This window comes from Microcebus murinus, chromosome 11 (genome assembly GCF_040939455.1).
Source record: "Microcebus murinus isolate Inina chromosome 11, M.murinus_Inina_mat1.0, whole genome shotgun sequence".
In the NCBI taxonomy this organism is placed as follows: Eukaryota; Metazoa; Chordata; class Mammalia; order Primates; family Cheirogaleidae; genus Microcebus; species Microcebus murinus.
In genome coordinates, this window is record NC_134114.1 from 49,516,139 (window position 1) to 49,541,561 (window position 25,423).

Sequence of the window (25,423 nt, forward strand, 5' to 3'; positions counted from 1 at the left end):
GAGTCTTCTGATTCAGTGAGCCATTAAGGGACCATGTTTTACCATCGTCAAATGCTGTGTTTAGTTCACATTTTGAAATGTTTAAAATTTTATATCCTAGCAAATGTAGTTAGTAATTTTCAGATTATGTTGTCTCACATTTAACATATAATTTCCTAAGAGAAGGCAATGGAGACGGCAGGGGTTAATAGTTAGCAGTTACTAATAGTAACTACTGTTTGTTAATAGTAATTAAAGCCTCTTAAAATGAGGGGGGAAACCTTTTGAGATGAAAGAGGAGAATTTGATATTTAATATTTTGGGCAAAAGTAGCACAGGTTCTGATTAATTTTGTTCCCTTATTCTGGACATTTCATTTATGGGCATGTAGTTGAAATAATTACATGAATTTTTGCTGAAAAGGTTGTATTTGCAATTTTTTTGCATTACTGTGCTACCTTTACCCTTTCTTAAATACATGCATGATGAAATGTTTTACCTCTGAGATGAAAAATGTGAAATTTCTTCAGCATGACTCTTGATTTGTATGTTTGATACGCATTGAGGTTTTTGTTTTGTGCCAATAGGTTGAGGCTTAGAAAGAGAAAGAAACTTGCCTAGAGTCAAACACTAGTAGAAGGTGCACAGCTGGTCTTTGCATGCAGACTCTACTGCAGGATGTGTGCTTTCCGACACCATGCTGTACCACACTACCCCTGGAGTGAAATGCAGGAGGAGAGGAACCTTTTGCAGCATTAACTAAATATTAGCAAGTAATCGCCTGTGAATTGTAGACTTTTAAATATAAGCTCACATTTCTATAATTTTTGCCCATATACCCACTCCCCTCAAACTAATTTAAAAATCTTATAGATGTAGGCACTAAAAATGCTTGATTGGCCGATATCTCATTTCTGCCAAAATCATGTACTAGAAACACATATCAAACCAGAGACTTATATGAGACAATTTGTATACACATTTGGAAACCAAAATGCATCAACTCTTTCAAGCAAAGTTTGTTTGAAATAAACAGGGAAGAATATGAAACATCATAAGTTTAAAACAATGCAGTCATTTCGTTTAGGCAAAATATTATGCTACTTGAACATTGTTAGTTTTGGAACTGCGAGTCATATTCCTTTATAGCAATTAGAAGGTAGAAGAATTTTGTGTTAATTGGTTAAAGTTTAGGCAAAAGTTTTATCTTAGAGGAAAGAACAGCTCTGACGTAGAGCACGTGAGGCTAGAACTTGGATCATGTATCTGAACTTTTTCATATGGCCTCGTTGAGCCTTGCTTAGCAAACACAACAGTCAAACTTTAGTCGATATCATAACGTATGAAGCCAAAAAAGTCCTAGGTGCTGGGCAGATTTATCTGGAGTACTACTTCCAGTAAGGCAAGGCATATAAAGAAAGGTCTTTAATGGGTAGACACTCAAATGCTTTCCTAGGCCAGACCAAGGTGGCAGCGTCAACTTCTGAGTTATGGCTTATCTCCGAAACAGATCATCCCAGCCCTCTTAGGAGTTAGAGTATGCCCTTGTAGCTGTGTTGGGGGAAAATTCACACCTGTGAAGTGGGAAGTATGCTGCATTGAACAGATAGCGCAGGGCCTGTCTGGGCCATGGCCAAGGATTGCTCAATTCTGGAGACCACCTCCTGGAGCTTGCTTTCTTTCAGACTTGGTCCTCAGTGTCTGGGTAAGTTGGAATGTGACTGACAATCGGGGAAAGCCCCTGGTTTGGAGCTTTAGTCAAGTTTGCCAGAGAAAACTGGATCTAAGTGGGAATAAAATTTGCTGACCCCCACCTCAAAGGTTACCATTTTCATTTATGTTTTGCATGACTCATTTTAAATTACAGTGCTCTACAAGTATAGAAAGAAGCCTTCCTCTTCCCACCTTCCCCCCAGACACCACATAATGGAAAAAGCAAGAATTTTCTGCATAAGCAAGGCCTTTAAAAAAAAAAAAAAAACACAAAAAGCCAGCCTCTGATGGGACTTCTTTCCTGCCAGAATTCCCACTGGTCCACTGTGCAATTTTCACAAAAGCCATGATGAAAGAGGAAGGCCCATCTTGAGCACTTCACTTCTGTGTTATGTGAAACCTAACTTGTATTTCTGTTCTTGGTATCAGAAGAGTTCTTTTTATAACCTCTCTGATAGGTTCTCTGTTAAAGTATAATTTTGATTAAGAAAAGATTCGTTCCACTGCTGTGATTAGCTTTAAAACTTTGAAAGGATCTGATGTTCTGTTTCCTGTTTAAAAAAAAAAAAAAGTGTCCTGTCCTATGAACTCCAACTAGAGGAGAGGATTTTCCTCAGAGAAAATTCAGCTCTGGGAAGAACCATCTAGGGAGGTCATAACCTAGAAAATTCTTCAAGGGAAGTTGCAATGAATTAAAAGGGGGTCGGGTTAGGAAGCTGAAAGTTCTGTTCTACCACAGCTGTAGCTGAATGAACCTTTTCACTCTGGAGCCTGGGCAGTCACATGATTTGTAGCAAACACATCCGCAGAAGTCACGGATTTCAGTTCATAGGGGAGGGAGAGAGGTTGCCTGGGCCTCCACCAGGAATGTGTACCAATAGTTGCACCTTTCTTTCCTCCCCAGAATGTTTGCTGGAGAAAATGTGTAAACCAGCTGTGGTAAACAGATTACCCCTGTTGTAGCTTTTCTTTCCCGTTACAGGCAGTTCAGTTTGCTTACCAAAAAGAAGCTACTGGAGCATCAAGACCAGCTCCCAGCCTGGGGCTTCAGCTCATGCAGCTGCTCAGTTAATTTTGGTGGCTTAGGGGCAGAAACAAGTTACCTTTGGGATCCAGAATCTGAATAGTCTGCTATCGATCAGTCAAATGGACCCGTGTGACAGGGGGCTACTTAATAGAGACTATGTAAAGTGGTTCCTTAAGCTTCATGGACAATTGAGTAACTTCAGTTTCCTCTCTTCACTTTTGTTTACTTCCTGCTTTTCTAAAAATCAAGCATTAGGTATTCTGGTCTCTTACAATGAGAAGATTAAACAGCTGTAGTTTAAATTAAAGTATTAATTTGGAGTGTTCTGTGGCTGCATTGATTATGTTCTCCACTAAGATTAAATTCCTGCAGATTTGACAGATGCCCATAAGCAACAATATGTGCCTATCTATGGCAAACCAAAATTCTGTTAACCACCAATCCTTGGTGATTTTTGTATTTATACATGATAACCTTTCCAAATTGAAATAATTTTTAACTTGGCTTCTCCCCCGTCCGTTCCCAGTTAGAAGAAAAACAAAAGAATCTGAAGCAGGAAGCAGTTGTATGGAGTGTATTTGCATGGGTACAGGACTTAGTGATGGAAAATTCTGTTTTTACAGTGGGATATAGCAGAAAGCATGTGTTGAAAGTCTTTTACCTAAATGGGTCATAATTAAAGACTTTGGGATTTATTTATGGGTATTTTAATTAGAAATATTAAATTCACTCAGTGGTCCTTATGAAAACTACTTCTAACTGCATTTTTATATCGAGTAATAAGGTAAATTTCTGTGGGTACAATGTGGAGTTTTAACTGTAACCACATTGTAACTCATGCTGAATATATTAGTGCCGCTGTTCACTGAATGATTAACTGGTCATATCCATTGTTAATTTGAAGTTTTCTTTGTTTTCTAAAAATAGTTATAAGATAACATGTTTTAGAAAAACACACTTGTTTGAACTCAGATGTAATGTGGCTATCAGTGGAACTACTAGAGGTAAGAAATACTAGCTTTAACTTAGCATCATGTTGAGTTCTGTAATATTCCATCGCATAACATATCCCATGGGTTTTACAGACGGTTTCTAAGAAATTCAAAGTAGTATGTGGTTTTATCAACCTCCCTGTGTCCTTGTGGCAAAAGAAATCATTTTCTGTTATCAAGGGGGCAAAACAGAGAGAAGTGAAGTGACTCCGTTAATTGCTGGATTAAATCAGGCATCCAAGTCGCTCTGCTTCTGGTTGATTATCTGAGACTCAGCTGCCATCTTCAAAAGAAAAAAGAAATAAGTTTTGGCATTGGGAAAAAAAAACAATGCAGTGTGTGATGGATCTTATTAGCTATCTCTTAGTTTTTAATCAAAAGATCCTCCTTCTTGGAGAAAAAAATTGAATTACTTTATTACATTAGCAAATCCTTATATTTTATAATTCTTTATTGCATTTAAGTGAATATATTTAATGATGGTTGTACCTCTCGGAAAGTTTAGGAATTCAGATAAATATGCTTTTTTTTCTTTAATCTGGTTGAGTTTTGAATATGCTAAGTTTGGGTCAGGCATGTGGAAAATCTATAGGAGAGTTTGTTATTGGTGTTATAGGAGCACCAAAGAAATCATTGCACTTTTGTTCAATGTCTTTTTCCATTGTTCTTGCTTATGTGGAGTACATCCAAACAGGCTGGGCATCTCAGAGTTTTGAACAATGCCTTTGGCCAACTGTTAGCCCTAATTGCTGTGACTAATTTGCTGTGTGACCTAAAGACAGTAACATACTTAATTAACCTTGGTTTTCTCATCTGTGAAATAGAATTGATGACCCTCTACCAAGCAAAGGATTTGTGAGGTATCATGATCACAACCAATCCCCTTAAAACCTCTAATTAGAATATTTAAAACCATATACTTGGTGATAACACTCAAAAATAAAAAAAATCTGGCACAAACACAAAAAATTGCTTCTTAGCCTTAAGTGATTTGTTTAAACCTGAAGAAAAGGAAAGGAATTGAAGTTATTTAGTCACAGAAAATAAAGACCAAGAGCCAATATATAAGCAGTGTTTTATGGAAAATAGTAATGAGTTCTTCTAACCTTCTTTGAGACTATCTATAGAAGAAATGAAGTTATTTTATCAGCAGAATTACATAAGTTAGTAACGGTGGTTGTACTGACCAATTCTTTCTAAAACACATATTTGAGTATTTTCTTCATTTTCAATCAAAGGGCAGTGAATTTGCTGAACAGCTGTGTGCATGTTGCCCCAAACAAAAAGACCACTGGAATAATGTTTTATTTCTTGAAATAGTTTCCATTCACATTTATAAGTCTTGTCCCTTGAAAGATGTTTTTTGGTGAACACTAGTATCTTTTTATATTATGTCCTCATTACCTATACAATTTGTCTGTGAGCCATTCCAGAGTTTTTAGTGTGCTATATGGGTGTATTCTATACTTCATGCCTTGTTTAGAGATCATACTGCTGTCAAAACCATGCCTCCCCCAGAAAAAGAAAGAGTCTCTTTTGCTTTGTTCATTTTGGTGTATTTCTTTTTGAGATTTCCAGGAGTCCTTTTTCCCCTTACAAAAACCAAAATTATAGTAGCTTAATAAATTAAAAATATTTTGGCTTTATGACTAATCATTTATGAAGTGGCTCATTAGTAAAAGAAAAATAAATGCTTGGCCAGGTGAGGTGCCTCATGCCTGTAATCCTAGCTCTTTGGGAGGCAAGGCAGGAGGACCACTTGAAGCCAAGAGTTCGAGACCAGCCTGAGCAATATAGTAAGATCCTGTCTCTACAAAAATTTAAAAAAAAAAAAAAAAATTAGCTGGGTGTGGTGGCATGTGTCTGTTGTAGTCCAACTATTTGGGGGACTGACAGGAGGATCACTTGAGCCTGGGAGTTTGAGGTTGCTGTGAGCTATGATGATGCTACTGCACTCTATCCCAGGTGACAGAGAGTCTTGATACTCTCTCAAAAAAAAGAAAGAAAAGAAAAAAAAATGCTGAGCCCTAGGAAGGAAGAGGAAAAGCAGTCTTTCGGGATCTGAATCTTTTACCTAGTCTTAGCAATACAGATTGCCACCTACTGGCAAAAAGAACGAACTAAAACACAAAGATGTTAGCTAATCTTACAGATAGGTGTGACCAAAATAGAATTCTTTTGGTAGTGCTCTTGGTCCAGGTATTTGAAAATGTATAGTTTGATTAGGAGCCTTTACCTGTGCTTTGAATTTATCATAGCCAATCTCTTTAAATCATAAGTGGAAAGGAAATAAGCTGCTCTCATAGTCTCTTCTAAAAATATACATTTGAGACTGTTAATAGAATTCCAATTTAATGGAATATCAGATGGATAAGCAGATCTTTAATTGGATAAATTTCAGAGGCTTGATGATTGATTTTGAAAATATCTTTATAACTCTGTTAGTTTGGGCTTTCCTTCAATCTAACCTGAAATCTAGTATTTATTGCCCAGCTGAAATGGGACAGTCTTGGTGACATTGGCCTTTGGTGCTGGGATTTGTTTTTATAGATCATGGGCATTGTACTATGACCACTGCCCTAAATGGCATCTATCCAGAGTTGTTGAACATCCTCAATGTGCATCTGATAAAATAAACGTTTTTTGTTGGAAATTCTCAAGTAATTTCAAACTGGGAAAATGTTCTTTTTATTGGCTTTTCTCCCACTCTTTGGATGGATGTATAAATTCACTTATTAAAATGATGTGGACTTAAATATAAAACACCAGTATAGCAATTTTTTTGTTAATAATCATTTTAAAGCCCCACCCACCATTTCCAACATCTAAAAACCTTTTAAATCATTAAACGTTAACCTTTACATTTTAAAGAGAACATTAAAATTTACATAGATTAGTGTCTTATCTGGGATTATGTGCATATGCATTGGTAGATATCCTAACAAATCTATGAATAAAGCCAACATTGTTCCAGTATATTTTGTCTTCATATCTGTTCATATTTGAAATTTTAAGCTTCTTTGTTAGGTACTACTGAAATAATCATTTGATACCCTTTGTTGGCATTACATGATTAATTTGGCAAAATTTATCCCCTCCTGGGAACCATGCATTATAATCGTTAAAGAAAGGTTGTACAAGGAGAAATTGGGAGAGACCCATATGTTATTTGCTTCAATTTTTACATAGTATACCTATATATGTGTGAAAATATATATATATAAACTGTTACAGAGCAACATATTGATGAATTTAAATGAGTAGAGCATAATAAAAGCAGAAACCAAACAGAAAAGTGGTTGGAATGAGGCCATAATAAACGAAGAGAAACATGTTTATGTTTTCTAACAAATTCAGCATTAATATCTGGTGTCGCAGCCTGGTTTGAAAAGACAAGGTAGAGGGGAAAATGTGGTTTTGTGAAAATATCATCAAGGAATTTAAGACACGAACATTCTATGTAGGAGAGTTGAAATGCATTGTTATAATCTGGCTGTGTAATTTCCTTCTGTAAAGACCTGCCCATTTACCAGTAATGATACCTTCTTTCTCTTCTATTTTTGTCTCTTCCTTTAGGAAAAGGAATATAATGCTTACTCATTACTTAAAATTCAAAATCATTTTCCTGTTCCAGTTAGTTTTGTTCTCAGCACTAAAGAAGAGTAGAATTAGGTACATGTGAAACATTTATCTCTCTTTTATTTCTATTTTTTCTAGTTATCCAACTTTTATCCCTTTTTAATTTTTACTCTATCAGCCATCAAATATGTATGGTGGTATCTTTTTTTTTTAATGGAAAACAACAGATATATTTCCATAAAAACAGATATACTGGGCTCTGAAAATACTGTCCAGACATATTATCTACCTTGGCACTAAGTGGTCCTGTCACAAAAGCTGGTACTTAAATACATATTCCTGAAGCATTTAAATTCAGTTCATTTTTAAAGAATATTGGGCAGTTGGATTTCAATACTAAACTATTTCTTTCTTCAGATGACATAGGTTAATCTAATAAACCATTTTAAGATTTCTGTTAGCCCAATAGCTCCCACTGCTGTGCTGCTATGACAATGATTTAACCTCCCATATAGCTGCGTTTTAATAGGTGTTTATAGGTTATCACTTACCAAGTATTTCATGTACTCTTTGAATGGAAACTGCTGGGGGGAAGAGGTTAACACAGAAACTTTCTCTCCATCGATCAGCCATTTGGGCATTCCCCCATAGAAGACAGCTGATGACTGGTGAGTGAAGGATAACTGGATGAGCACTCATCTGAGAGCCCCCAGGGAACTGGAGGTAATTCCCTGAGCACCCCTGTTCACAGTCATCTGTTGTGTGCTTACTCTGTGCCAAGTGTTGGGCTGGATTCTGGGGTCGCCAAAATGAAGAGGACATCTTCAGTCCCTTGATGGAAGCTCAAAACCCAGTGGAGGGAAGCAGAGAGCAGGAGCTGAACGTGCTGCCCCAGCGCAGTGGGCAGCATACCTGGGGACAGGAGGGAGCCACCTGCTGCCCAGCGTTTTGTGGCTCCCTTCACTCTGTGCACTCGATCCTCTCCTGCGTCACTGTGTTTTTTCTTCTTTCTGAGGTCCAGGGGCTGGGGCTTCAGTTCCTGCTCACAGTGCTGGGGCAGGAGGAGGGAGCGGAGGGAGGGAAGCGGGTGCTTCCCCTAGAGTATGGGATCTCAGTGACAGGCCCCAGCAGGGGAAGGGAGTGGAAACCCATGACCTCTGGCATTGCCATTCCTCCTCTGCCCCTTACTCCTAGCCCTTTGCATTCTCCCAGCTCTGCCAGCTCCCTTGCTCTGACATCAGCTGTGAACGGGAGGCTTAGGTTATTCCTGTTGGCCTTGATGTGCTTAGACATAGAAATAGACACTATCGTAAGTGAGTTAAGTGTCTATATTCATTTAATAAAATGTACACTACCCATTATGTCACTGAAATGTGTCCATTTGCAGTTTTCAGCAATGGAGTCATTCAAAATCACTTGAGAGAAGTAGACTTTGGTGGGTGGCTAATCTGGGGACCTAACCACCATTTACAACATTTGGGGGGAAATTGTGTTTTTGGCTTTTGTACAGTGAACTTACAAATGAGCTTTGGAAACACAATCCGTATGTAAGCTGGTGACTTCCTGTGTTAACATTCAGCCGTGCTAGGAGAGCCCTGCTTGTTAGCAGGTCTGTGTGTCCCCAGTCTTTAGCGTCTGAAAGCAGCATTGCTTGGGGGTTTGGGGTTGGCTGTCTTAGAGTTCTTTAGGCTACTTGTGAGACTTCAGAACCTGCTTGCCAGCACTGCTGAGCTAAAGGAAACTTAATTCATGTCCCTAAAAAGGTCCTATTAAATCAAGAGTGTGTGTTTCCTTTTATGCATATACTAAAATTAATCTGTGATCCACACTTGTGACTCTCCAAGGGAGAAGGGAAGTGAGGGAAATGATTAATTTCCAAATACAATAATCAAATCTTAGGTATTGAAGACATTCCAAAACCATTCAGCACACAGTGGGGTTACTATCGCTTTCTGATAAGAATCTTAAACTATCCTAGGATTTTTGTTTTTTCCAGGAAGATTCTTTAAGGTAGATGATATAGTGGTTATGTTGGCTAATATCACCTTTGTTATTATGGAAGTTAAAATTTCTGGGTTCTAGATCTGATTTTAAAATAGTAATTTAATAATGTATGGTAGAAATGTACTCTTGATAAACTCTATACAGCACATCTCTGGTAGTCTTGTGCCTGAGACTCGGTTCAGAAGGTAAAGGCTGTGAATGACGTTTGAGTTGGCTTTTCAGTGTACCCTGTTATTTTTTTTAAGTAATCATTTTTATAATGAGTGTGTCTTTATGAGCTCTCATGGCCCTCCAAGTTTTTACTTCTTTGGCCACATTAAGGGCGCTGGACATTGTAAGCCATTCACTAACACAGGAAGTGCATAAGTCAGGCTCCAGGTGGGAGGCAGAAAGGGGATTCCTGTAGATGTGGATGACTCAGCTACTGATTTCTGATGGCAGACCCAGCTGCAAAAAGTAGGAAGCTTTTTTGTGGACTAGAACTGCAGTTCGTTTCTTTGGAAGTTTCCAGCCCTTTCATTCTCTTCTATTCTTTAGACTTTGCAAGTTTTAAAACAGTCTCCATCCACAGAGGAAAGCACGGGGTTGGCCGCATTAGGAGGAGGAAGAAAGGGGCAACCAGCTCTCATCCGCGGAGAGGCTCAGAGCAGGACTTGTGCGGGGCCTTTGCCCTGGTGGGGGTTGGTGGGGGGGGGGGCTTGGCTGTGTGCAGGAGGAGGGACTGATGCTGGAGCTCTTCTAGTTGTTTCATGACTTTGGGCTGGGAAGCACTGCCTCAAGTTCTCGGGCAGGAATGAGGCAGAACTCTCTGCTTGGTGTCTTAAGACCTTCCTGTCTGCCAAGTGTTTGAGCAATCCCTCACATCTCCCGTTTGAGCTAAAGAGTGGTGACTGGTTGAAAGCCCAGCAGGGCTAAAGAAGTTTGGCCCTTCGCATCCCTCATCTGCTGTTTAGACTAAGGGCTGCGTTCTAGAACACTCTCCGCCACGCCGTCCTAAACCCGAGGATCAGCAGAATTACAGGCCTAATTTCAGGCAGACGTGAGCTTGCATCTGATGACAGGCAAGTACCTGCATATGTCTTTCATTACTCCGTTGCCTCAGGAGATGCTGTTTAAGTTGGCAGATATACTTACTGAAAGCAAAGCTTGTTGCTGGTAAGATTACTGATTTCACGAGGAAAAAAAAAAAAAGGATCAAATGCCAAGGGAGAGGGAGGGGAGTGTGCAGCATTTAAAAGTGTGGTGAAGCCATCAAGTTAACAAGAAAAAGTAGAATAAAATGTGGTTTCAATTTGTTGTACTGGGCTCAAGATGATAATATTTCAGGAGTGAACTGTAGGGATGAACGTGTGCACGCTCGCTCTCCGAATTTCAAAATCCTAGAAGTTACTTAGATGTTCTAATTTGTTTCAATCCCTAGCTCCAGACTCTGATAGGAAATTAGTAACTTTCAGGGGATTTACTGATAATCCGAACAAAGGTTTGCAATGTCTAGGCTAAAGGTCCCCAACCTTTGCCGTGGAGGAGAGCTGCTTTTTATTTGCCTGTGAGTGGTTCTGGCCCAGTACAAGGGAGAATGTGGAACAACCCGTCCTAGCTCTGGCAACGTTGCTAAGTAAAGCCCCGCTGCCATCCAGTGGCAATTGGCTATACAGCATGGGAGCTGAAAAATGTGCCCTGTTCTGCCTTTTCTTTCTCAGATTCCACCTTTCTGCTGCTCCTAGCTTTGTTTCATTCCAGATGGTACCTGACACGGTATTGGACAGGAAAAATGGCCTAAATGTCTGGCTTAAGTAATTCAGGGTGAATGTGAATTTATTCACTTTGTCCTTTCTTTCTAGCTATACTAATTCTTCTCTGCATTGCTGGGGTTTTTTTTGTTTTATTTTGTTTTTTCCCAGATTAGTCGTTCGTATATATACTTTTACCTTGAATGTTTTTGTTACCTTGGCTAAAGAATTAATACTTGGTGGTGTTTCTGCTTGTCATTGTTTTACTTTAAAGCAGGTTTCACTTCAGTCTTCATATTTATGCTTCGAGCTGTGGTTTACTAATTTCCTAGCATGTTTTGCGACACTTATCCTACATTTCAGACAAGGATTTATGTGTCCCATAAGATTCGAGCTGGACTTGGAGAAAGAGCCAACTAGCAAATGGAATTATTCTGACTTGTGAAAGGTTCCAGCCTTTTAAAACTAGGCTCTGAGAAATAAGAAACAAATATTCTTGGGAAGAAACTGGGTTTGTGAGTACTTGGCTAAAAACTTTAGGAAAGGAAAGAACATTTCCTCTGGCCTCAGGAGCACATTCAATGTGAAATATTACTGTTTTTAAAAGAGCCAAACTTAAATTTATCTTTGGGCCATTTATTTGACTTGAAAATAAATGGATCTACTCATTTTTTTTTAAAGGTTCAGAATCCTACTTTAAGTAAAATATTTTAGTAAGTTAGGTGAGATACTCCTCACATCAGCTATTAATTATAAACAGCTGGGACTTACAGAGGTGTTTGCAAATATCGACCATGAGCTGGGGGATTGGTGAAATCTGGTACAAGTTAGTTCCAGCTGCACACATTTGCCTTATTAGAGTTCTTTATGGTAAATGAAACGCATGCTTCCTACATACTTTGGTGTAGTCATATTCTCTCAGCACTTGACTAAGCAGGTGGAAAGTTTATTTAGTCGGAGGATGACTGAAAACAATGAGCTGTAAACCCAACTATATCCATTCCGAGAAAGAGCTATTAAATGTCTTCTTTTTATTTTCCCATGGATCCCATCTTTTGTTTTTGTGTTTTTATAACCTTTCTGGAATCTGGAGTGATTTTTAAATGTTTGCCATTTGGTCATAAATGTGGCAAGTAAATGTGAGTCTGCACATGTGAATGTTGTATAAATCAGTTGACCAGTCAGTGTTGGAGCAAACGCCTGTGAACTCCCCATTCTTCTGGCACAGTCACCAAATGTAAAGCTAGACCGGGAGAGACTTGTTCCCGAGGAAAGAGGGATTCTGCATCCTACACCTAAATGTAAACTGTGTAGACATTTCATTGTTTTGTAGGGTCAGTCTCCTTCCCTCTTCCCCTCATCAACTAGTATGGAAAATTGAAAGATTACTGAAAAGAATTTTGAGTCATGGGATTTTAGATTTGAAAAGGCTCATAGGAATCATCTAGTCCAACTTGCCAAAAAAAATAAACACAAAAAGTCCAAATGAATGATGTTGTGCCGAGACATTGGAATTTCTTCCTAAAGGAGAAATCATCCTAAGGTGTTTTCATCTTAGGCTTCTAACAGAAAAGGTACCTTTACAAAGACTTTATTTTAGTAAAGTCTCCAATAAAAAAATAAAAAAGACCCTGTGTCAGGGATTCTAAGAGTAGCGTTATTGTATATTTCTGGAATATTGGTTTAATATTAAAGTCTTTCTTATCTTTGACCTAGGCTGAAAGGACTGATAAGTGTTTTAGTCAGTCACCAATTATAACTTCCTTTTTGCAGTTTTAGTGTGATTTAAGGGAAGACACCCCTGAAAATGCTTAGCTATGGCTCATACCCATAATCATGTTTCTTTTAGGTCTTAAAATTTTATGTAATACAGGAGAGTAGATTGCATCAGTACAGTTTTTCCACCCTAACAAGGCAAACAAAGTGGTATCTTAAATTAAATCAGGGTTTCCTGAGGTTCTGGAATCTTATTCCTAAATTTTCCACTGGGTAACCTCCAAATCCTTCTCTTGCCTTTGTCCCTGGCTGACACGAGTCAGGCCACGATTTGTTCTGCAAATGGATGAGATGCCACTCTGAGTCTGTACTTGCTGGGGAGAGATCCTTCAAAGGAAATAAATCTGGAAGGGCCTGGAACGTTGACTGTGGGGTTGTTCCAGAGCTTTTTCGAGCTTAACTTCTGAGATATCTGAATGTGTGATAAAATAGCATCTAATTTTCTAAAATTACCAAAGGTGAATTGTTTCAGTCTCTGATTTGCAAAGTCCTCTCAAAATTTTTGTCAGAAAAAGATTTTTCCATGCCACGGTTGTGGGAAGGAATAACCCACTCTTACGGAGAAAGGGAAATCAGTGTTGTATAGGAACAAATGGTGAATTCAGGGCTTTTCCTGGGTCTTTGGGAGGTATTCATTCTTGACCAAGCTATATCCAAATAGTGTTATCTGGGTCAGCCTCCGATTCAGCCTCGCAGTCTGCTTTAGCAATGGGGTAAACAAATGTCACTTGTTAGCTGCTTCTTCATGACCTTTATGGACCAAACATTCATTTGAAGCCATGCCTGGCAAAATAGTCCTTGGGGGAATTGGGTTAGTGATTTTATGAAGATAATGGGGGTTGAGGAAAACACTTAAGTTTACTTATGCTGAGCTGTAACTTCATTTTATTATAATTCTCAGCTTCACTATTTCATAGTATTCTTTTAGTCTTCCACTGTTCTAACTTGGGAGGAAATCGAAGAGCAAAAGTGAAACATACTGCTGGCTGTTAGCATGAAATAGCTACTCCCTATAGCACTGGAGTTCTGTTGTCATTAATAGCTCTTGCAATGAAGAGAGATTATAATATGCAGAGTCATAAATGTTCTTGTTTGCAACATTATGCTATGTAAAATTCCCAAGAAGTGGTGATTGTTTGGGGCTTTAGACATTTCACATTAAAATGCTGATAATATCTTTAAAAACCATACGGGCATGGGCCTTGTAGGCTCAGTTACTCTGGCTGCCTTTGTGTTGTGGTTTTATTTATTTTTTTTTTCTGAAGCACCTGGTTGCAAGAGGTGGGACGCTGAATTCATAGGGGCATAGTTACAAAAAATTTTGAAAACTAAGAATCTGTTTATTCAAAATAGCACATAATTCAAAGCAACATTGATACCCCCAACTAGATGTTTTTCTGTTCTTTATTGAAAACAGCCTGAACTTAGTTATTAACCCAGGAGGTCTTTCTCTGCTTTGACCACCCTGCTCTACTTTTCTCTTGAACTAGTTTTTTTTTTTTCTTTTGAGTATCAAAAAAAGGTGTATCGAGGGGGGAAGGGAGCATGAGCAATATACATAACCTTAACACTTGTACCCCCATAATATGCTAAAATTAAAAAAGGTGTAAAAACATTTTGTGATCTTTTAAGCACTGCATAAGTTCAAGGTTAGATTATTGCTATACTTCTCTGTTATGGTATGGAGCAGATTGTTGTTGAAGCACCAACAGTGAGCATGGGTGGGTATCCAGAATGATCATCTGGTCTTAGCTGCATAAAATCCGCTAGTGACTGGAGCATTTTAATGATCTTAATTAGACCCATTCCAATGATTCATTCATAGCAAAGTGCTAAAGAGCTGTATATGTGGGTGTATGTTTTCAGGGAAGATTGTGCCTGCAATTCCACAATTAGAAGGATTTGGCTTGGGGCCCTGTTAAAATCAACCATATCCCTGTGATACAATAACGCATAAAGCTTCACTGGTCATTTCCATTTCAGTGTGATTGAGCGTAACAGACTGTTCTCTAAGAGGCTGGCTTTCAGTGGAGAAGGGCCAGAGAGCCCATGAGGCAGTGAGCAGCCTCATGGTTGAGGGAAGAGGATTAGTAAGAGAGTGAAATTAGGGAGAAGAAAAGTATTGCCAAGTTAGAAAAAAAGTTTGGAAAAGGAAGACACAGATGTGCAAGACAAGCCTCATATTTTGCAGTTTTGCCTTGTCTTGGCCCTACTGCAGAAAGTTAGTGCGTTCCCCTGCCCCGCTGTAGCTCGGTGACCTGGCAAGTGGTGGGGAAGTAGTGGTGCATTAGTACCTGCCCCCGTGATACAGGGCATCGCCTCAGCATGCAGCCTTTCCAGGGTGAGGGCAGACGTGCTTTATGGCGGCAGCCTCAACATTATTGTGTATGTGCCAGCAGGGACCTTAGCACGCTGCATGGTGCAGTCTGAGGCAGGAGGACCAGCGAGGTGAGAGCTCCCTGGCCCAGCCAGGCCTGGCTTACCCCCACCTGCTATTTTTCCCTTCGTTAACATTTTGAATTATAGGAGCAAGTAAAGGGATTTGTAACTCATGAAAATATGGACAGGTAGATGATAGGCGCTGCCTCTTCTTTAAGAAGAGCCATGAAGTTCCCTCTACCCACACATTTTAACCTCTTCTGTCTACCTAGGAGCCTGCTGAAATGCAAAGGGAGCCAGGGAGGAGTAACCCAGTAACTGAGGGCTGATGATTAGGGAGTTAATGTCAGTCTATTTACCCTTTTGTCTTAGTGTCTGTCCAAAGACCCCAAAGGGGACTAATATAGTCTTGACAGCCAGTGGAATGGGGAATGGGGGAGGTGTATGACACTTAGGACGTGTTATGTTCTGCTAATGCTTGTGTGCTGCAAAGTTATGTTCTCCTTCATTAGACAATTTTTGCAGAGTAGCTTAACATTTTCAGACACTCACTGTATATAGTATCTTTTACTCAGGAACTGTCATTTCTGAAGAAGATTCTGTGTCTGTAATATTAATTCCTTGTTCTCTCCTTGTTGTCTTTTTCAGACATTCACTGTATATAGTATCTGTTACCCAGAAACTAGCATTTCCAAAGGAGATTCCCTTGTCTATAATTTCCTGTTCTTTTCTTGTTTTCCTATGTAATAATTTTTGATTCAGTAGTTTTTAGCTATTTATAATGTCGTTGTATAATCTGAGCTGGGAGCTTCTTGCCACTTCCAGTTTCTGCCACCCCAAAAACATTTTACGCTTAGAGAAAACAGCAGCTTGACTTTTTAAAGGAAACGGTCTTTCTTCTGGCTCCAAACTGGAAGCTGATATTTAAGCTGTGAAACTCATTTTTTTCTTAAAAGTGTCAATTAGGAACTGGGTTGAAGCTTCACAGTTCATGCACTTAGACTCATGTTTTTGGACCAGGAGCAGGCAGCATGGCACCTGCTGCAAAAGATGACATCTGACAGCGTGCGGTGCTACTTAAATTGCTCCGCTCTCCTCCATGGCTCTGTCCTGTCTAGGCTGCCTTTTTAGCAGAAATCTGACGCCCAGAATGCACCTTAATATTGTAACAAACACACTTGAAAAATTGTTTCCACATTTCATAGGAATGGATTCATGGCACTGCATATTCTGCAAAGAGGTTGTATTCAAGACTTTGAATTTGAGGATGGTGTGCTATAAAAATATGCATCCACCGTTGGACCATCATATCTGGAAGAAAAGTAGCTCCCTTTGATGTCTGTCTCTGCCACTGATACTAGGTAGATATTTCTGCCTCCACCCCCGTTCATTTGTCTTGCAGCCAGTATGGGACATGTTAATGACCACTAATTTCATAAATGAAATTATTGCAGTTCATACTGTCAAGTTGTGAACCTAAGCAGACCTTAGGTTTTCTGACTTAATAGCTTAACTGTGCCAGACTGTCCCTGATAATTGAACCTTCTGTCATCTGCAGTCAACAGACAGTCTCTAACAGAGGGTACACAGACACTTTTAATGCTCATTTTAAGGGGAGCCAGTAGCAGATGGAGAACCATCAGATGAAAGAATTTTTATTAATCATGTCTTTTCTGAAGATGTTCTGACTCTGCACCATGCACTGTGACAAACACCAGGATACCTGATTTCTAGTATTTCAGCAGGTTCTTAGTGTATAACAAACACTGTAGATGCTCCCCACTCCCTGTCAACTTGGACTAAATGCCTTCACGTGGAGTTAAGCTGTTATCTATTATATGCTAGTAGTAAACAAAGAAAGAGCTCTTATGTGACCCTCTTGGCATATAAGGAATATGGTTCCTTTTTGTATGTGTTTGTAATTTTGATTTCAAAGCTGACACATCCTCCAGATAACCAGACTCACACTGAGGAAAAACTGAAGACCATCTTCTACTGCGTGGTACAGGAGCCACCAGCCACACGTCCCAGCCCCAGTGAGCCACTGAAATGTGGCTGCTCAGAATCGGGGTGTGCTATGAATATAAAATGAAAGAGAAATGAAGTCTAAGATATCTTAAAAATTAATAATTTTCGATTGGTTTTATGGTGAATTGATAATATTTTGGATGTATAAGGTTAAGTAAAAGATGACATTTCACGTGTTTCTTTTTACTTGGTTAATAGAAAATGTAAACTTATATATGTGGCTTATATTTCAACCCCACTATTTACAGAGCACTGAAAGCCATTCTTTCTCTGATTCCTAGTTGAGACTCTACTGAGTGATTGTTTTGTATATTCTGTTCAGTTTCTTTTTGTGTGTATCTGTGTCTTTGCTTCCAAAATGGATGATCAACCGGTAGAAAACAGTTGGTCCCATACTATGATTTTTAAGAGTGGGGAGGGTTGGCTGTCACCGTGATGAGGGAGGTTCTATTTTCATTTGGTGAGCTTTGATCAGATATGCCAAACATTCTGTAGAATATCTTCAAAAAAGAAAAATACAGTAAGTAGGGAAATGGTCCAATCAAGGAGTGGCTGTTCTTGAGCTCTCTACTTCCCGGGTCTGTTCTTTGGCTAGAGAACTCTTTTTTCTAACTTTCTTGTCTAGAGGTTGGCAGTCTGTTTCCAAAGTAGTACAGTGGGCTGCACCACAAAAGGGTGAGGTTTTTAAGGAAGCCATATGCCCTATGAGACCTCAGGGGACAACACTCGGTTCGTGCATAAGGATCCCTTGAAAAGGAGCCGCGTTTATGTCCTCTAAACAAGATAATTGCTCATCAGTTAAATCCTGATCTGACTAGTACTACAGTTGTGTGAGTCTGGACAAATCACTCATCTGAGCCTCAGTTTTCCCCTCTGTAAAATGAGGATGATGATAGAAAATTAAAGATTGCATTTTCTCAGATAATTTTAGTAAAAGCAACTTATCATAGAACCTGGCACATATTAAGTACATTGTAAATGTTAGCTATTATTATTATTGGCATCTGGTAATGAAAGCCTCAAACACTAAGGGCAGTTTTTAGGATATTATTTCTGATCTTGTTTGATAATGGGATTATTTCCCATTACCACATTTTTGAGAATGTATTATTTTTCAAAAAAAATATTAAATGAATCCCAAGTTCCCTCAGAAGGGAATAGATAATCTTATAAAGATCTAGGGTTTGGAGATCAGAGCAGTTTCCTTTGAGTGTCGTGCATGACTTCTAACTAACCCCCTTGTTTTCTCCCTGGCACCTGTACTCACTGCCTGTATAGACCACGAGCTGATTGTGCATGTACCTTCCCTCCCCTGCCCTCATCTCTAAGGAGCCCAGCACTGCTGTGGACACATTGGTCAAAAATCGCAAAATGCCAAAGGGAATTGCATTTACAAGTGACTTAGTTCAGAAACTCAGAAGAGGGACAATAGGAGAAAGAGGAATCAAAGGTGGATTGGAAAGAGAAGGGCCCTTAGATTCAGACGGACATAGGTCGTAATATCTGTTCTGCTGAACACTAGTCAAGTGATCTTGGTGCTGTCACCTAACCTCAGAGTCTCTTTCCCACATACATACGGAGATTGCTGTACTACACATCGCTGTGTTCATGACTCAAGGAAGTGACCTGAGTGACTAGGGTAGTATCTAGGGCAGTGACCACATACCTCTCTCCCTTCATGTCACTCTCAGTTTCATGATCTCCCAGTCATACACAGGAACCCAGTTAAAGTTACATTCTCGGTTTGCAGCAGTCGTGACTTTGGAATACATTTACGAACATGGAATTAGCTGTCTTTTATTAGATCCACATACAGAAGTCAGAGAAATTTTTTAGTCATTTTGAATTTACTGTTCATTCTGGCAAAATGAAATATTACCTAACTTGGAAACACTACTTTAAACTCCTTCTTCCTGGGTTATGAATTATACATTAATGTAGCCCAATGAAATATAACTAAATGTTACCATTCTTGCATTTATATAATTTCATTTATTTCCCCCCCACACACACATGCATATTTGAAATGGTATTTGTTTAGTGCAACTCCAGCCATCCTCTAGGTACCTGTTTGTTTTTTCCAGATCTGCAACAACATATTATCTAAGGAGAATATAGAATTATTTTTAAAGTAATTCATGATTACATGTAAATTGTCTAATTTTTTTCTGCTACACAGCAGCTTTCCAATGGTTTTTCATATGATATAGTAACAGAAGACATTTAATGGTACTTTTTTTTGTAAATGTTTTAGAAACCCCTTTCTAGAAGTTTCTCCAAATACATTGCATTAAATGACCCCCAAATGTAGTTTATGCACTCAAATGAACCTGCCTTCAGAAGGCCAATACAAAAAGTGACCAACAGGGGGAAACCCAATACAGCCTTTTAGATTAATTCTCTTAACTCCTAGCCCCTTTTAAAAAAGTACCCAAGCTCCTATTGGAGCCAACAGAAAACATCTGTTGTTTTATTTATAGCCACAATTTCTAAGAAGCATATTCTATAGCAGATGAAAAAAGTAGTTGACAGCTCATAATTCATAAAGTTACTGAGGCCTAATCTGATAGAACAAAATGTACAAAACTCCCTCCTGTGGTTCAGGCCCTATCACTTCCCTTTCAACTGAAGACAGAAATGGTGCAACCAAGAGTGGAGCATAGGTTGTTTGTTGGGAAAGAGGCAACTCTGAGATGATGATGCAGAAAGGAACACCCCGCAGTGATAAATGATTGCTTTTGCCTGCAGACCATCACCAGCCCCAAGCACTGGTACTTTTTCATTAACAGTATCACAGGAATTTTCATTATAGGAAGCCAACATTTCCTTTACCATTTCTACTTTTGGACAGGACATTTCAGCTATGTTCTAGCTGCAGAGTGTTACCAAGAAAGATGTTTCTATCAAGAACCTAAAGCGTTGATTAAAATTACTGATTGTATAGTCTTCCCTCCCTACCCACCCCAAGTGAAGCTTAATCTATTACTTCACCTCTTCCAACAGTTAGCTCTAATTTAGATTGACGTAACCACTTTTCCTTATTGACCTTCAGGCAATTATTAGAATATACTCCTCAAATATCAGCTCTCTTCACATGTCAGTTTATTTCTGAGAATCTTTTTGGGAACATGGTCAGGCTTCTTTGTATTGGGGGGGGTTCTTTTTGTAATTTTTTCATAATCAACATATGTTTTATAGTTTGGTTCTATCTGTAGGGCCTTCTGTGTATCTCAGTTTTAAAAAAAGTAGATTAGTCTGGCACAAATACTCTCCATAGCGTACTATTTATTACCATGAGATTTTTCGAGAATTTAATGATAGGGTCCAACTTCTGCCCAAATTCACCCATCTAAAATTGTAATTGTTAAACTCATAGCCAGAATGAGTCTACTAATTTCTTTAGCTGTGAGAGGTGAATAGCCTCTTGCTGTTTCACTAATGGTCATAGTATTAATATATTATGAGATAGGGGAATTTATTAGCCCACCAGAATTAATCACCTTTGTCGGAGGTAGGGAAAGTATATGGCTTCATTTCTAAAACTGATTCCTCACATAATTGTTAAGGGCTGTGGTTCCTTTTATCATAAAACTGTTACCCTTTATTATATATGGATAGCTTAGTATTGTATCAATGATTTTTTCAAACTTTTTAAATTAAATATCTGACTACATGCTATCTTTTTTTCCTATGTATTTCTTCTGCACTAGCTGATAGGGAATTTTCTGTTCCATGTTTTCAGGCCCTTTGTTCTTTTGGCTTTATTTTCTTCCCCATTCCACACACAGTTAATTGTTTTTCTTTTCCCCTTTGATCATGGGCACTTTAACTCCCTTCATGTACTTATTAAGCCTATTTTACTAAAATCGTATCCCAGGATCCTTAGAAATATAAGTATTAAAATATATATTTAAAAAAAATTATTTCTGGGCTCTTACCCACCTGACAATTAACCAGAAGAGTCCGTTATACCTTTAGCCAGCTATATTTAGCCGGATAAAACCCATTACATCCTTGGGGAAGAATGTGCTTAGTTTAGCCTTATGAGAAAATATTTAATAAATGCTATCCTGAAAATATTTAGCCTGGCTGAGTGGGCTGGCAAGGGCTCAGTCCTGATAAAGCAGAGGTGATGGTGAGAAGCTAGCCTGCCAGTCCAAGCTCAAGTTGAACACCTCTTGTCACTAAGGGTTTTCATTGTGGCCATGAGCTTTTCCATTGGTGTCCTGCAAAGATTTTTCAACCCCCTGCTCAGGGCTTTTGTCACCTCCCAAATGGTGTCCTACATCCTGACTGCCTGAGGAGGCAACCTGGATTCATAGAGTTACACTTGGCTTTAAAATCGTAGCCTTATCACTTACTGCTGACGTGACTTTAGGCAACTGGCTTGACTTTTCTTAATCTAAGTTTCCTCATCTGTAATATGGGGACAATTGTAATTCCTCACAAGATTGTTCAGATCCAACGGGGTAAAGCACTGAGCATAGTGTGGGACACTGTATGTTCACTATGTGGGAACTGTCCACTAGTCGTAGTAGCAGGAATCCGAGATGTTCTAACAGTTTCTGTTTTTCTCTACCCCCTCCCCACACCACACACCAAATTTACAGAGCTGAGTTCTTTTTGGTATGGTGAGAAAGGCTCTGGCATGAGTGTTTGCTTGGGCTTGGTGTGACTCACGCGACCCCTCCCTGCACAACAGTACAGAGATGCACAGAGCGGCAGCCCTCCACTGCTCTTCTCTCTCTTTTGATACCTAGTTAAGTATTCATATGATATCAGACCTAATTCAATTTGATAGCTAAACCCTCCAGTCAGCATCCTCCGCCTGACACAAGTTTAAATGTTTGTCAGCTGGGGTCTGGTGTAAGACCAGCCCAGGTAGCCCCCAGCATCTAGGTAACAGGTTTTTAGAAGGTTGTTCATTGAGGTCCTTTTCCTATAGTAATTTGAGTTTTCTTTCTGTGGCTGGTGGGCTCATCTTCAGTCCTTGCTACTCAGAATGCGGCCCAAGGACCAGCAGCCTGGGCATTACCTGGGAGCTTGTTGGACATGTGGAATCCCAGACCCCAATCCTAACTTCCTGAACCACATTTATTAATGTGGACATGAAAGTTGGGTAACATTGCCTTAAGTCACTGCTGTTGGAGATGTTCTGACACACACAGGGTGTTTACTAAATACCTATGGAATTTGTGATTGACTCTGATTTTTTTCTAGACAAGGTTTCTTTCTTGTTTTGGGGGTGTAGTGCACTGATGTAAGTCAGGTTACCATAACAAAACATCATAGACTGGGTGGCTTAAACAACAGAAATTTATTTCTCACAGTTCTGGAGGCTAGAAGGCTGAGATCAGGGTGCCGACATGGTCAGGTTCTGTGAGGGCTCTCTTCCTGGCTTGCGGGCGGCTGCCTTCTCGCTGTGTCCTCACCGGGAAGTGTGGGGAGCAAGCTCTTCATAGAAAGGCCCTACCCCACCCCCATGACCTCATCTAAACCCAATTCCCTCCCAAAGGCTCCTTCTCCAAATACTATCACATGAAGGGTTAGGGCATCAACATATGAATTTGGGGAGAGGGGACTCAATTTAGTCCATAGCAACTGATATCTGGACCTTACTTTGAAATGCATCTTAAAAAAAAAAAACAAAACCTGATGCATAGATGAGTAAATGTAACAAAGAAAATATGATAAAATGTTAATTGTATTATAGAATCTAGGTGAAATATATATGGGCATTCACTGAACAATTCTTTCAACTTTTTAGTATGTTTAAAAATGTCAGAGGAAAAAACCCTACTCTCTGTAGTTATTTGAATGGAATCTGGTGTTGCTTTTCTCCTCTGATTTCCATCCAGGCTTTCTTAAAACTGCCTGTCTGTGTAGCTGGACAAATATGCCTCTTTGGCAGTCCCTCTCCTCTCTCTCCCCACTCACTCTCTCCGTGGTCAGCCAGCGTCCTGCCTCTGCACCGCCAGTGAGTTTCCAGCCTGGATCTGGTGCTGCTTTCTGGTCTCTGGTTTCACCAGTAATATCTTTCTCTCCAGTTCCTCTCCAGATCCCAGCCCTCTCCTGATCCCTGGATCCTTCAATTGCTTGTGACATTAGGGCTTCTCAAGTTACCTTTTACAATCCTGCTTTAATGTTTTTAAACATTTCTAACATTTTATAAGTTTGACTCTGAAATTCCTTATCAGATCTAAGTGGGAGAGAGGCGAGCGTCTCCACAAGTTCACTGTCAGCCAGAGGTAGCGTGGTTCATCTGGAGTGCCCCTACCTACTGCCCCTCCTGCTAAGAACAGGGGCTCCCTCTGCTTTTCTGCTTACAGCGTCAATGGTCTGCATTTATTATATAGTTTATAATGAGGGAGAATGTATTAATTTCCTTATTTGGGGGGAAGTGCAAAAACTGATATTATCAAGATAGCTTAACTTGAACATAATCAGAAAGTATTCCCTTGTGGGATCGAGCATGAAATATCAATGTGTCACATGACACCCTTAGCACAGTTACCTTTTAAATTAGGGAGCCTTGGCAAGAGACTTTGGAAAACTTATAGGTTTCTTCCCTTTCCTGGGACTTTTGTATACTCTCACAGAGGGAAGACAGGCCCAACCTGAACTCAGGCATTACTTAAGAGATATGTGACATTGGCCAGATGACTTGAGTTCTCTAAGTCTCAGCTTCCTTGCCTTTAAATTGGGATTAATAGCGACCATCCGTCTTTGAACTGTTATGAAAAATAAATGTATGCCTTTTACATGGAAGTAATTTAAATGTAAGTATTTTACACACATGTAAAATACTAAATGGGGTGATGTGGCTTCTAGTCGGTGTTCAGTAATAGTCATTCCTTCACTCATTCATCCAACAAATAGCCAAGGGCCCACTGCATGTAGGCTTTCTTTTTTTGGAGGGGAAGGGGCCTCTTCATCACACTTTATATGAAGTCTTTCTAAGCCAACAGACCAAAAGACCAACTTTCCTTATAAATCACTGGCCTCTAAAATCCCATGGACTCAACTATAAATTTTTTTAGTGGGTAGATGCGGAGGTCCCTTCTTCCCCATTTACCTCCTACCTAGCATTTTAATTTGCTGTACACTGTGAATTGTAATCTTTGAATCAGACGCCAATTTAGATGATAAGAATCACAGTTAATTAGGCTAGCCTGTCAAAGATTAAGTGTAATCTTGCATTTCAGTTATCTCTTAACTCCACGGCTTTAGCTAAGGCTGTCAGAAACAAAGCTGTAATGTCTGCTTATGTTTAATAAGATCTTTGCCTGCTGTTTGTTTCCTATACCAGTCTGTTGTGTAGGAATAAAACTAATGGGAAGAGGATCTCATATCCCTTTCATTTGTTTTTAAGCTGTAGAGCAGAAGAGATAAGTGGGAGAAGATAAACGTACAGGTATTAAAGACTAATTAGGGTATCTGAAAAGATTTGCAAACTTCCAGTTTAAATCTGTTGGCAACTCTTCATTCTCTCCTATTAGTTACCTCAGAAAATACTGTAGAGTTATAGCTGAAGATTTATTTCCATATCTACTTTCTATTCTCATTTTCAATTGCCCTCCTCCTCTTCATCCCAAAAAAGTCCTCCTTCCTGCCAAACTCAATATAATTTAGCACACAATCATTCCAACTTTATTTTCCTTTTACAATCAGAAAATTGAAGTCTAATAACTCTAATGGATTAGTATTGTAGCTCTTATTGGGGAAAAGTGGCATAAAATGAAAATAATATGATGGTTATGACTTCTAAAAAGATACTGGGTATTATTTATACATAGAAAAGCAAAATGCAAGTGTCTACCAAATGTGCTTACAGCTTGCTGCCTTTAGGAAGTATTGAAGACTCTTTCTTAATGATGATAGTTTCTGGTCTTAAAACTTGTCATTGTAATTGGATATTTCAAAAATCTATTAACAATAACAAAGATTACATGAATAATTCTAACAGCTACCCATTACTTTGTGCTTTCTACGTACTGGCCACTATGCCTACCATGTTTATTTATAGTATTTACTTAATCCTTATTTCCTCACATAATTGTTCCCATTTTCCAGATGGAAAAACTGGAGTTCAAATTAATTCATTTGCCCAAGATGACACTCAGTAAGTGCAAAAGCCAGGATTAAAACCCAGGCTTCTTTGGTTTTAAACCTGTACTTTTAATCACGTTTATACTACTGATTAAACAGGTATGCCC

General features: G+C 39.1%; 1 protein-coding gene across 1 annotated transcript in view; it reads left to right on the forward strand.

The window, feature by feature from the left end:
* Nucleotides 1–25,423, forward strand: part of PIK3R1 (phosphoinositide-3-kinase regulatory subunit 1) — an 82,125-nt gene that overhangs the window by 24,316 nt on the left and 32,386 nt on the right. The window lies entirely within an intron of this gene.